This window comes from Sarcophilus harrisii, chromosome 1 (assembly GCF_902635505.1).
Source record: "Sarcophilus harrisii chromosome 1, mSarHar1.11, whole genome shotgun sequence".
NCBI classification, from domain to species: domain Eukaryota; kingdom Metazoa; phylum Chordata; class Mammalia; order Dasyuromorphia; family Dasyuridae; genus Sarcophilus; species Sarcophilus harrisii.
The window spans coordinates 508,705,318-508,719,484 of record NC_045426.1 but is presented as its reverse complement, the minus strand read 5'-3'; the positions used below and the strand labels follow the sequence as shown (position 1 = coordinate 508,719,484).

The 14,167-nt window shown below is 33.9% G+C and overlaps 1 protein-coding gene across 2 annotated transcripts in view; it reads right to left on the bottom strand.

Moving 5' to 3' along the window:
• Positions 1-14,167, bottom strand: part of LDLRAD4 (low density lipoprotein receptor class A domain containing 4) — a 567,965-nt gene that overhangs the window by 543,817 nt on the left and 9,981 nt on the right. The window contains exon 2 of one of the 2 annotated variants that reach the window (XM_031946676.1): positions 6,226-6,313. The exons of the other annotated variant lie outside the window; for it this stretch is intronic. The gene's annotated coding sequence lies outside the window, so the exon portion shown is untranslated. The remainder of the gene's footprint in view (positions 1-6,225; positions 6,314-14,167) is intronic. 2 annotated transcript variants of the gene reach the window in all.

The following is a 14,167-nucleotide window of genomic DNA, read 5'->3' as shown; positions in this document are numbered from 1 at the left end:
ACAGAAGAAGCAGATAAATAGCTGAAACTCAATAGCTACCCAGGTTAAGTTCAATTCAATTCTGTGTTAGAACATGAACAAGTTACTTCAAGCAAATGCCTGGGGGATTCTGGACAATTCTGCTGCTAAATTGACTCATACTAGATCAGATTAGCACATCTATCCAAGAAAAGCCATATTTTTTGTTTCAGTCCTGAAATTAAACAGATCCCTGTAGGGCCTCTCAAAATGAATAATCCCCAAGTTTAGGTCTTTCCTGATATTATTCAGGGGTAGGATGAGGAGGTCATCTTGAACCAAAATTGCAATAGGTTTTAGGATTGGGATTGCTTAAATCCATTACGTCACAAGTCATTGTCATTGTTATCCTAAAAGTAAATTCCCCAGGAATTTCTATTCACTGTATAAAATTGTATTGAGTCTACATTTTCTTAGTTTGAAACTAGTTAGGTAGGTGCCTAGAGGGCTACACCATGACATTCCCCCTTCCATTCTTCACCACCTCTTCCATTCTCAATTTCTATATTAACACTACCCCAAATACCATGATAACTCTTAAAATTTTTAAGAGGAAAATAAGATTTGCCCTTTAACAGTTTAGACTATTTTAAGAATGCATTTTGGCAGTAAACAATTCCTTTCCCCCTCCTAGCTAATACTTAATTTCTAATATTTTATAACAAAAAAAATCCATTCATTGTCTTTGAACACACTTTTAAGAATAACATTTACTCTCTACATGGGAGAGAGTTTTTGCTAGGTTAATACTCTACAGATAAAAATAAAAGCAATATTGACTTTATAGACTCCCTTCTCACTAAAAGGTAAATTTATTGAAAATAGGGAAAATCTTACAATTTTTTTATAACCTGTGCCTAGAAAATTGCCTGAAACACAATGTGAACTTAATAAATACTTAGGAATTAGAATCAGAAGACCTGGTTAAACCCACGTGAGCTCTTTGTCTGTGTCACTAACAGTGAGTACCCCCTAAGTTTCTGCTCTGGACTTTCTCTTTTCAGTTTATACTATCTCCATTGGTGATCCCATTGGCTTACACAAGTCCAGTGAACACTTCTATGCATATGATTCCCAGGATTACATATTCTGAAGTTATCCATCTCCTGAAATGTTTGTGTGTGTACACACACAGATCTGGAACTGGCTGTCCCATAGGCATCTTAAACTCAAACTTCCAAACTCAGACATCTAAAACAAGGCTCAACAGCTTTAAAGAAAAACAACTTACCTTCTTCTAAACTTCCCTGTTATTGGAAAGCACCAGTCTCCCAAATAGCCAGGTTGGCAACTTTAATATCATCAATGACTACCTACTTGAATTATATATTTAATCGATTCTTAACCCTGATATTCTTACCTTTACTCCCTTTTATACATCATCTTCTCTCCAATAACATAGCCTCCATCTCCAGTTTAAGCCCATGTTGCCTCTTGTTTGAACTATTGTAATAACCTCCTAATTGGTTATGACTCTCAGGTTTCACTCCATTCCAATCTATTGTCTAATCAGCTGCCAAAGTAATTTTAAGTATAAGTATGACCACATCAGCCCTCTACTCAGTAATCTTTAATGGCTCCCTATCAACTCCAGGATCAAATATAAGGTTCTCTATTTGGCATTTAAAGTTCTTGATAACATGGCCCCTTTATATCTTTCCAGTCTTATACTCCTTGTTGTATCTTACATGCTATATATGTGCCCATTCCAGTCTCTTCTTTACTTCTTAGTTCCTCTGATTTCCTGCAAGAATAAACTCAAATCCCACTTTCAGTTGGAGGCTTTTCCCAGTCTTCCCCTTCCCCAACTTCTAGGGTTTTCACCTCTACTCAATATATCTAACAGACCTATATACAATCTACATGTTGTCTCCTCCATTAAAGTATAATCTCTAAGGACTTAAGGGGACGTATATGTTTGTTTATTTATTTTTATCTCTCCATCATTTAGCAAAATGTCTGAAACATAATAGGCTCTTTAAAAATTTTGTCAGGGGCAGCTAGTTGACCTTAGACACTTAACATGTCCTAGCTATGTGACTCTGGTCAAGTCACTTAACCCCAATTGCTTCAGCAAAAAACAAAAAAACAAAACAAAAGAAAAAAACCAATAATAATAAATAAATAAAATTGTCTCCTGACTAACTGCTTTTAGGTGAGTTACTTTAAATTTTTTTAACTTTTAAAATTTTTCTGGGCCTCAACATCCTCAAGTGTGAAAATGTTCTATATCTCATAATTCTAAATTAGTAACATGCATAACGATTATATTTTATTGTTAATCATTAGACTTTTCCCCCCTAACAGCATACCCAAAGGAACTATTGAAAATTTGACACATTTTCTCATAGTAACAAAACAAATGAATTTTTAAGACATCATAGCTCTCATGATACCAATCAGTAAGAGAGGTTAGTTAATCCTAATGTCAGAGCTAATTGTAAGTCAGCATCTCTTCTTACTGCTGTCCCATGCTATATAAATACAAAAAACAAAAAATTTCAAATACATAGGTCGGAGAATTCATTCAAGAAAGACATAGATTTTTTATTGCAGAGTTTTACATTTAATTCTAACTGAAAATGGCCATCTTCTCCCTGTTAGCATCTATTGATCAACAAACAATAACTTGAGAACATCAGAAAATGCTACTCTCTTTTATCTAATTGCTGCACAGTTATCTGAAGTTCTGTGGCTGGGTGTTTTCTGCTCTCTCCATAGAATACATAGGACTGATGAGATAGGAGTACAGTACCAATATTCTCTTCTCCACATTTCAAGTTTGTCCAAAAAATTCAAAATTGTTCAAAAGAAGTTAAGCTTCTAAAAAAAGGGGGAGGGAGGAGGAAAAGGCAGCCCTGGAAATGACAAGATAAAGTGAGAGGGGATTTCAGGGAGCTCTTTCCAAGTCTGTGGAGGAGAGATAGCAGAACATTGTGTCAAAAATGTGAAAGTTCATATAAAAATTTTTACTTGTAATACAAAAGGAAATCATAAGACTTAGTAACCAAGAGAGAAGGACTAGGCATAATAGTAATTCAGTTTAGCATAATGAAAAGAATACCACCTTTAGGGGCAACTAGGTGGTACAGTGGCTAGAGCACCAACTCTAAAGTCAGGAGAACCTGAATTCAAATTTGACCCTAGACACCTACTAGCTGTATGACCCTGGGCAAGTCATTTAATCCCACTGCCTAAAAGAAAAATACTACCCCTGGAATCAGGGTCCCTGAGTTCACATCCTACTCATTTCAAGTCAGTAAGTGAACCAAAATTCATGAAGTGCCTACTATTTGCCAGGAACTATGCATCTCTGACATTTACCATCTACGTGACCTTGAGCAGTCAAATATGTCCTCAAACGTCAGTTTCTTTGAATAAGGAGAGACTAAATTGCCTCTGAAGTCCTTTCCAGCTCTGATACTGTGACTCATTGTTTAAAAAGGGAGTGATTCTTTTCTAAAGTTACTTTCCATGGACTTCATCTACCTTGTATGTACCTATTTACATACATATTGCCTTCCCATTAGAATGTAAGCTCCTTGAGGGCAGTAGCTGTTTGGTTTTTCTTTGTATCCCTAGTACCTAGCACATAGGAATTGTTGAATAGGTTTTGTTATTTGGCCAGTGAAGCCAAAAGTAAGAGGTTAAATCTGAAATACACTATTATGCAACTAGGGACAAAGGGCCATTAAATGGAATGAAAACTATTTTGCTGGAAGGGATGAACTAGAACTTGAATTAACTTACAAAAAGCTGGACAAACTGATATTGTAACAAGAGCCAAAAATACCATTAAGAAAAAGGAACCCATGCACTCCTAAGGCAGCCTGTGGACAGAAGTCCAAACCAATATCAGGAAACATGGGAAAGGAGCATGCTCAAGTACACTATTCCTCCACTTTTAAGTAACAACCAAGATTGAATCAACAAACATTCATTCAGAAAGCACCTAACAATTCAAATCCCTGTGCTAGACAATGGACATCAGAAGATGAAAAATTACCTGGTCCTTTTATGCTTCAAGTGCTTATAATTTGTAACAACAGATATCCCGTATGTTCATAGAATACACGAACAACAAAATACATCAACATGTAACATCCTAGCCTTTAAAAAGGCAGAATAAGCATTTGCCTGGGATCCTTCAGAGGAAATAGTCCCCAGATATTCTTCTTGGAACTGTTCTAGCCATGTTTTTTGGAGAGACAGACAAGATAGTATCTCCAAACCATTGTTCCCAACTTTTATATCACATTTCTTTAAAGCTGTAGCTCAGCTTCAACAACAAAAGTAAGATTACTTTTCCAGACTTATATCCTGAGAAGTTCATCATAGTTTGACTTAACTATACTAATTGATGAGGACTGTTTATACTTTTAAATTAGATTCCAAGATGCTTTATTACCCTCCTTCAAATTTCCATTAAACTGCTGCTTTTCTTAGCCCACAAGCCATACTGCTTCCAATAGACTAACCTAGAAAAACTCCATGTTATAAACATAAAAGAGAGAAGTATAATTTCTTTTTCTAATTCTGTTTATCTTTGGAGCACAAATCAGATCTGAGTCTCATACTACTAGTTGGTATACATGGCAGGAAAGAACAATCATCAAATTTTAAAATTATGCATCTCTCAATATTTCTTTTTTGAAGTGTACTTGTCTCTTTAATAAAAGCCTTATTACCTGATTAAAAGTATGTAAAATAAAATACTACAAGTGAAAAGTCTCAAAGATTGTAAGTGTGATTCACATATATGGGCTTTTTAACCACATTAAAAAGTTTAATAAATCTGAATTTGATGCAAAGCTTATGAAAATTATGCATTATACAAAAGCACAAAGAGATGAAAGATTAGTCAAACCTCCCTATTTTACATATAAAGTAACTGAGGCCCAGAGAAGTAGTGATATACCAAAGTTTTCAGATAGAAATCAACAAAGCCATATTGAACCCAGTAGTCTGTGAAATCCAAATAGGACCTATAAATGAGCCCGAATCTCTCTGACTTGAAAATGGTATATAATGGATGATTTTGTTTATTGATCTTTTCCCCACTGACATTAGATGGCATTTAGTCATCATCTATGATAGGAAAAAGGGGACAGACCTGTGGTGAAACAAGCTTTGTTCTACTCTTACGTTTTGCCATTAGAAAGTGATACATATTTAAATATGCCTTGAGTACATACCCTATCACTCCTACTAAGGCTAAATGTGTCCAAACATTAACAAAATCTGAAACTTTAGTGCTGAAGGCAGGAGGGCCCATCAATTTAATCTTTTGCCATATCATTTCCATGAATTAGCAAAGGACTCATATTAGCATTTTATGTTATCGCTATCAATAACACTTAAAATTGTTAAAAATTTATCTTCAGAGTGTCAGGGCAATGTGTGAGCTCAAATGGCACTAAAGGACCAAATAGTACAACAATAAACATTTATTTAACACCTATTATGTGCCTGGAAGTGTGCTAAGCAATGGGTATACAAAGGAAAGCAAAAAACAAGCTCCTCAAGGAGCTTCCAACCTAATGGGGAAACAATATGCAAACAGTTACGTACAAATAAGATGTATATAGGATAAAATGCAAATAAAACAGAGGGAAGACATTAGCATTAAGGGGAAGATTAGAAAAGACTTATTCCAGAAGGTGGAATTTTTGACTAGGACTTTTATGAAGGAAGTTGGAGAAGCTGGGAGGTAGAGATGAGGAGGGTGAACATTTCAGGAATAAGAGGCAATCAGTGAAAATGCCTCGCTATATTCAAGGATGAACCAATTGGTCATCGGCACTGGATCTCAGAGTACCTGACGGTTAGTAACATGTAAGAGTAGAAGAGTAAGTGAGGAGGGTGGAGGACAAGTTATAAAGGGCTTTGAATAAAAAAAAAAAAAAAAAAAAAAAAAACAGAGGTTTTTCTATTTGATCCTGGAGGTGACAGGCAACCAATGGAGCTTGAGCAAGATACAGAGCTAAGAGCCAAGTACTGTCCCCACTGGGTCTATGATCCTATGCATTGTAAAGAAATTCGCTTCAGAATTTCATTAAATAACAAACTTTCCTCTTGAGTTTAAAAAATGGAATTTTATTTTAAGAAGAATCAAATTACATAATTGTTCAGGAATCAATCTGTTGCATAAAATACCAGTATCTAGTACGTGAGTGAAGATGCCAGATGAAATAATGAAGAACTTACAATTCTGTTGTAAGGAGAGCTGGGTTCTCCACTCTGCTTCTGGGCAAATATGTGACAATATGTCTCTAGAGCTCTATTTTTCTTCTACCTGTAAAAGAAGGAACTTGAAATAGATGATTTCTAAGTACGTTCCAACTCTAAAATTCTACCAGTCTATTATTCTGTCTTCATTCTTATGAAAAATCCTACGTTTGGACCTTTCTAAGCCCTCTCATTTTGAAATGAAAGAACTTTTCACACTATATTTAGATCTTTAAAGTTGGAGAATTGATCTGTTGTTTAAAGAGCATAAAATTTAGCTTAATAACTGAAGTAGCAAAAAACAAACAAACAAAAACAGGCCCATGTCTGTATATTCTACACATTACCTCCACCCTTGAAAACAGATATTTATTATTTCCCCCAAGGCCCTCTTTCCCTGTTAGGAAAATATTTGGGCATTTTATCACTTTGCTAAAGGAAAGCCTGCCAAATCCACTGGAGTCAAACTAAACAAAAGTTTGTCAACCTCAGCACACATCGGCCAAAAGTAATCACAAGGAGAAATTAAGCAAGCTGAATTTTCAATCACCTAGAGAACCCCAAGCCAAGTTTCCAGCAACATGGGCAGAGATTTCCTAATGTGACTCTCCACCAGCACCCATTGCATACTCCAATCTTGCACAAAATTAATCAAGGTAATAAAATATGGGCCCAACAAAGAAGCACAGAAAGTCAGATTTTCACCTCTTTCATGGCCCTGGACCAAATATACTCTCTGCTAATGAACAACTCCACTGATCAAACCAATTACTGTATTAGCTGTGCCCAAGACCCTCTCAGACTCTGGGATTCCATCCCAATTCCATTAGTAGTTTTCTACATGCTTCATGCTTATAAAGCCTTTGCAACCACAAGACTGCTTTTGATAAAATGAAATTTGTTCTGTATTTGAAGCAGTAAATGTACAACATTCAACAGGTATACCTGAGCTTGAACTATGGAAGGAAATAGATTATCTGACCTAAAGGCCAATAGAGATCAGGGAAAATCAACAAGGCAGAGCTATTGCCCAGAATCAACAAGCACCGGACATCCTGAGCCTCTGGGTAGTGTATCTTAAATGGTCAAATGCAATTCACTAAGCAATTTCACTTCTGGAAGGCCTTGATCAGGAAGCAAAATACAAACAATTCCTATCATACTGTAGTTTATTATTACACAGATGTAGACACACCCAAGGCAACTTACATTCCCAATATAACAACTCCACACTGTTGGGTAAATTGCATAGTTTGTCTTTAATTATGGGAAGTGTTGGTCTAGCCTTCCAAAACCAGAATTACGTATCTGCACTATAGCTGCTGGTAACCACTCAGTCAAAGCTTTGCCATTTAAACATGGTAAAACTAAATTCTTTTCAACAGGGTTACTCACAAATGCCAAACATATTTCTTTTCCATCCTTCTCAACTGATCTGTACTCAGCAACATTCTAAGTAGGTCATTAATGTACAAGCTTCATCCCAGGCCTTCCTTGATTGGACTTTTCCAAACCTTAGAAAAGGGGAGCAAGGCAAAAGTTTCTGGCTAGCAGAAACATTAGGATGTTTATCATTAAACAAGTATTTAAAAGTATGTTTGGAACAAGAACTCGTTTTAATTTTCACCTTAAGGGCCAGGAAGGGAGAACTCCATTTCAGTAATGGAAATTTAATAGAGAGGGTGAAACAGGGTACCACCACTTAAAGCTATTTAAATCCAGCAAGTCTGTATATTTGCTCTCCTAGTAGTCCTTACTTCACTGAAATGGTTTCAGATGTATCCCCATTGAGGAAAAAGTTAGAGAAGTGAAAAAAAAAACAAGAAAAATATTTTATCCAATTCAGCAAACATTTATTAAGTGTCAGTGGCATGCAAGATACGGGTACTAGGTACTAAGGATACAAGGGGAAGTTTTTCAAACAGTCCTTAATCTCAGAGAGATGGTATTCTGTTACCTAAGAGATTCCTAACTCTTTGTATGCCATTGGCCCCTTTGTCAATGAAGCCAAAGGACTGTTCAGAATGATGTTTTTAAATGTAAAAAAATAAAACAAAAAGATTACAAGGGAAATCAATTATACTGAATGCCCTTATAAAAAAAATTACTTTAAAAACAAGTTCATGGGGACTTTCAAAGTAGGAAGGGCAGGGAACCAAAATGGGGAAGTAGAGAAAGCTCTCAGCTAATCTCTCCCAACATTCTACACCAAACTACTTAAAATGACACCTCAAATCAAATTCTGAAGTGGTAGAGTCAGCAGATATTCAAAGCAAGACATTCTTCCAGTCCAAGACAACAAAGAAGCTGGAAAGAGAGATCTGTGACATAGGGGAGAGGCTGGCCCAAATCCCACATGAATGCAACGCCACTGGTAGGACTAAGTGTTGTGATACAAGTAGTAGCACCTGAGTTCTTGAGCCAGAGATGGTAAGGGGACCTGGCAACTGGTCAGAAAGATTTTTACATAGTATCCCCTGAGCTAGCACTGGACAGAGAACCAGATGCTATTTCACAATTCTGTTGCTTATATTCACTTCTGGGTCATCAATTCAAGGCTAGAAAGTATTATTTTCAGTCAAGAGAAAATGGAAGCTCTGATAAAGACCTCATTTCTCAAATACGTAAGGAACTAAGTCAAATTTTAAAAATAAGAACCATTCCCTAACTGATAAATGGTCAAAAGATATGAAGAGCTAGTTTTCAAAAGAAGAAACCAAAACTATCTATAGTCATATAGAAAAATGCTCTAAGTCAGTATTGAGAAATGAAAATTAAAACAACTCTGTGGTACTGCCTCCAAAAGTAAAAGCAAAATAGACCTAATTAAAAGAGATAAACAGGGAACCCACATTTGCTAAAAGGAGTCATAGATAATGAAGTAATATTAATACAAACATATATCCATTAAATGGCACTGCATCAAATTATTGAAGGAAAAGTTAAATGAATTACAGAAAAAAAAATAGACAGTAAAATTATACTAGAAAGGCCCTCAACTTTTTCCTCTCAGAGCTAGATAAATCTAACCATAAAAAAAGAAGTCAAGAAGATGAATGGGATCTTATAAAAGTTAAATATGACTGGAAAAAGCTGAATGAAAACAAAAAGGAACATGCCTTTTTTTCAGCCATACTTGGCACCTTCACAAAAATTAGCCATGGACATGAAAACATCACAACCAAATGCAGAAAAAAATTAAATGTATCCTTTTTGGATCATAATGCAATAAAAATTATATTCAATAAAGGGTCATGGAAGTATAGATTAAAAATTACTGGATACTATATGCTTTAATCATAAAGAATGAGTACGTCAAAGAACAAATGATAGAAACAATCAATAATTTCATTAAAGAGAATGAGAACAATGAGACAGTATACCAATATTTATGAGATGCAGCCAAAGAAGTATTTAAGGAAAATTTTATATCTCTAAATGCATACTTTAATAAGAGAGTGAAAGAGAAAATCAATGAATTTGGGCATACAACTTTAAAAAACTTAGAAAAGGAATCTTAAAAAATCCTAGAAAAGGAATAAATTTTAAATCCCCAACTAAACATCAAAATAAAAATTCTAAAAATAAAAGGAGAGGTTAAATAAAATTGAAAGAAATATTATCATTGAATTTATAAATAAAACTAGGAACTGGTTTTATGAAGATAATAATAAAATAGGCAAAGCATTGGATAACTTGGTTTTAAAAAAAAAGGAAGAAGAAAAACAAATTATTAGTCTCAAAAATAAAAGAGAGGAATGCACTGCCAATTAATATGAAATTAAAACAATTCTTAGGGGTTATTTTGCTCAATTATATGCCAGTAAAATTGACAATCTTAGTGAAATGTATAAATATTTACAAAAATGCAAATCATCCAGATCAATAGAAGAAGAAATAGAATACTTAAATAATCCTACTTAGAAATTGAACAAATCATTAATGAATTCTCTAAGAAAAACTACACAGGACCAGATGAATTCACAAGTGAATTCTACCAAACACTTAAGAAACAATTACTCTCAACACTATATAAACTATTTATAAAAATAGATAAAGAAGGAGTCCTATCAAATTCATTTTGTGACACAAAATGTGCTTTTGATGCCTAAACTAAGGAAATCAAAAACAGAGAAAGAAAGCTATAAACTAATTTTCTTAATGAATATTGATGCAAAAATTTTAAATAAAATACTATCAGAGAGATTACAGCAGTATATCCCAAAGATCATATCAGGTGGGTTTTATACTAGGAATACAGAGCTGGTTCAATATTCAGGAAAATTATGGATGTAACTGACCATATCAGTTATAATAACAAAAAATCACATTATTTTATCAATGTTATTTTATCAGAAAATATCTGATAAATTACAATACCCACTTCTCCTAAAAAAACATTAGAAAGCATAAGAATCAATGGAGGCTTTCTTAAATTTATAAGTAGAATCTGTCTAAAACTAAGAACAAGCATTATCTAACAATAGAGATTAATTTGAAGCCTTCCCAATAAGATTAGGAATGAAGCAAGGATGTTCATTATCACCACTATTATTCAATATTGTATTAGAAATGCTAGCTATAGCAATTAAGAAAAGAAAAAGAAATTGAAGGAATTAAAATGGACAAAGAAGAAACAAAATTATCACTCTTTGCAGAGGATTTAATGATATACTTAGAGAATACTAGAGAATCAACTAAAAAACTAATTGAGGCTAAATTCTTTTGGAACTTTGTTTCAATTGATGTTACAATTACAAATAAACTTTGTCCTTTGACTTAGAAAAAAAGCTAGTTGAAACAATTAACAACTGCATCAAAGTTGTAGGATATAAAATAAACCCACATATATCATCAACATATATACTACCAACAAAACCCAGTAGGAAGAGATAAAAAGAGAAACTCCATTTAAAGCAACTGCAGACAATATAAACTACTTAGGAGTCTACCTGCCAAAATAAACCAGGGATTATATGAACACAATTACAAAACAAAACAACAACAACAACAACAACAACAAAAACAAAAACAACTTTTCACACAGAAGACAGATTGAATCAAATAAAGAAATATTCATTGCTTATGAGTAGACCAAACCAACAAAAATGGGAATTCTTCCTAAATTAATTTATTTATTGAGTGCCATGCCAAAGAATTATCTTAGAGCTAGAAAAAATAGTAATAAAATTAATCTAGAAAGAACAAAAGGTCTGAAATGTCCAGGGAATCAATGAAAAAAATGATTAAGGAAGGCAAATTACAAAATGTAATCATGGGAGACAATCTGATACTAGCTAAGAAATAGAATGATAGATCAGTGGAATAGACAGATGCAATATAAAGTAGTAAATAACATGATAATCTAGTATTTGACAAACCCATAGATCCTAGATTTTGGAATTAGAACTCAACATTTGACAAAAATTGTTAGAAAAACTGGAAATCAATTTAGCAGAAACTAGGCATAGACCAACATCTCACACTGTATACTGAGATAAGGGCAAAATTGGTACATGATTTAGACATAAAGGCTTAGTGATTTATAAGTACATTAGAAGAGCATAGAAAAATGTACCTGTCAGATCTATGAATAAGGAAAGAATTTGTGACCAAACAAGAGACAAAAGGGATTATGGAAGCAAAATAATTTTGATTACATGAAATTAAAATGTTTTTCCCCAAATCAAACTAATAAAGCAAAATTAAAAAGAAAGCTGGAAACTAGGGGGAAATAACTGCAAATTTTGCTGATAAAAGTCTCATTTCTCACATATACAGGGAAGTGAACAAAATTTATTTTTAAAAAATAGGAGCCATTTCTACTGAATATTGAAATATAGTCAAAGGATATAAACAGGAAGTTTTCGGAAGAAACCAAAGCTATCAATAATCACATGAAAAAATTATCTAAATCACTATTAAGTGGAGAAATGAAAATTCAAACAATTCTGTGATGCCACCTCAAACCTATCAGATTTATTTATATGATACAAAAGGAAAATGACAAATCTGGAGAAGTGGAAAAATTGGGACATTAATTCACTATTAGTAGAGTTGTGCACTGATTTAACATTTTTTATTTTATTTTAATAGTATTTTATTTTTCTAGATACATGCAAAGAACTAATCTAGCATTCTTTTTATTTTATTTTTAATATTTTCTTTTTCCAGATACATGCAAAGATGGTTTTAACATTCATCTTTGCAAAATTTTGTGTTCCAAATTTGTCTCCCTCTCTTTCCCCCTTCCTCCTCCCCAAGACATCAAGTAAGTAATCCAATATAGGTTAAACATGTACAATTCTTCTAAACATATTTCCATATTTATCATACTGCACAAGAAAAATCATGATCTACATTCTGTAAAACAATTTTGAATTATATGTAAAGGGCAGTATACCTCAGGCCCTGAAATAGGAGATAGAATTCAGAGTCCAGGAAACAGGTTAGTTTAACTCAAACATAGAGTGCCTGACAAGAAGGATAATGAAATAAATCTTGAAATCCAGATTATGAAAGGCTTTAAATTCCAAGCTGAAGAACTTGTATTTTATCTTAGATTTAGTAGGGAGACTCTGAAGGTTCTTAAACAGAGAGTGACATGGTCCAACTAATACCATGGCTGCTGTGTGGAAGATTCATTATAGAGGGAAGAGACTGAAAGCAAGGAGATCAATTAGTAAGTTTATATGAGAGAGATGGTATATTTTATCTAGGGTGGTGACTAAGTGAATGGAATAAATAGAATTATGTACTCTCCCCACCAATATAAATTGCAAGCTCGCCATATTTTGGAAGATGGTATTTGTGAGTAATCATGGTCAAAAAAAAAAAAAAAGTTGCAATATACCAAAAAAAAGTCTTGTGTGTATATATATATTGTGTTTAAATTATACTTTAACATATTTAATATGTATTGGTCAATCTGCCCTCTGGGGGAAGGGGTAAAGGGAAGGAGGGAAAAAGTTGGAACAAAAGGATTTGCAACTGTCAATGCTGAAAAATTACCTATGCATATATTTGTAAATAAAAAGCTATAAAATAAAAAAAAATGTCTGGTGATGAACCTATCTATAGAGGTGAGTTTGTGAATGATGGATGCCCAATACATTAAAGTATTTTCAGAATAGTAGACCCACCCAGAGTTTTTCCAGAGCCTCTAAATTCTGGGGAAATTTGAGGATGGGAGAAAACAATGTCAAAGAGAAGGATATAGAATTTTTTTTTACTAAGTATGGAATCCATGAGTTGATCAAAAAGGAAAAGAACATGTGCTGAAAAGCAGAGATGAGGAGCTAATTCAGAGACAGCATGTTGAATTCAAGGAATAGCAAGTGGTCCAGTTTTGCTGGCATATAGACAGTGTACAGAGGGGGTGATATGATATAAGGCTGAAAAGACAGAATGGAGCCAGATTGTACAACACCTTTAATGTCTGGCCAAGGAGTTTATATTTTATCCTAGCAGCAATAGGGACCCATGGAAGATTTTGGGAATGGGAACAACATTGTCAGCTTGAAATTTAGGATGATTATTTTAGTAACCATGTGAAATCTTGTTTGGAAAAGGGAGTTGCAGGGAAACATTAAGAGGCTCTTCTAATCCTCCAGATTGGTGGTGATGAAGACTTGAACTCAAGTAACTGCATAAAGGAAAAAAGAGGTGGCTGGTATAAAAAGATGCTATCAAGATAGAATCAGCAGGATCTGCAAACTGATTGGATATGAGGAGATAATAAAGAAAAAGGAAAGATCCTTTCCTCTTCCATTAATATTTAAGCTTCCTAAGGGCAGGGGATGTTTTCATATTATTATTGTTTGGGTTTTTTGCATCTCCAGAACAGTTCCAAGCCTGTAGCAGGCATTTAATAAATGTTTGTTGATTAAATGAGTCAAGGATAACTCTAAGGTTACAAACC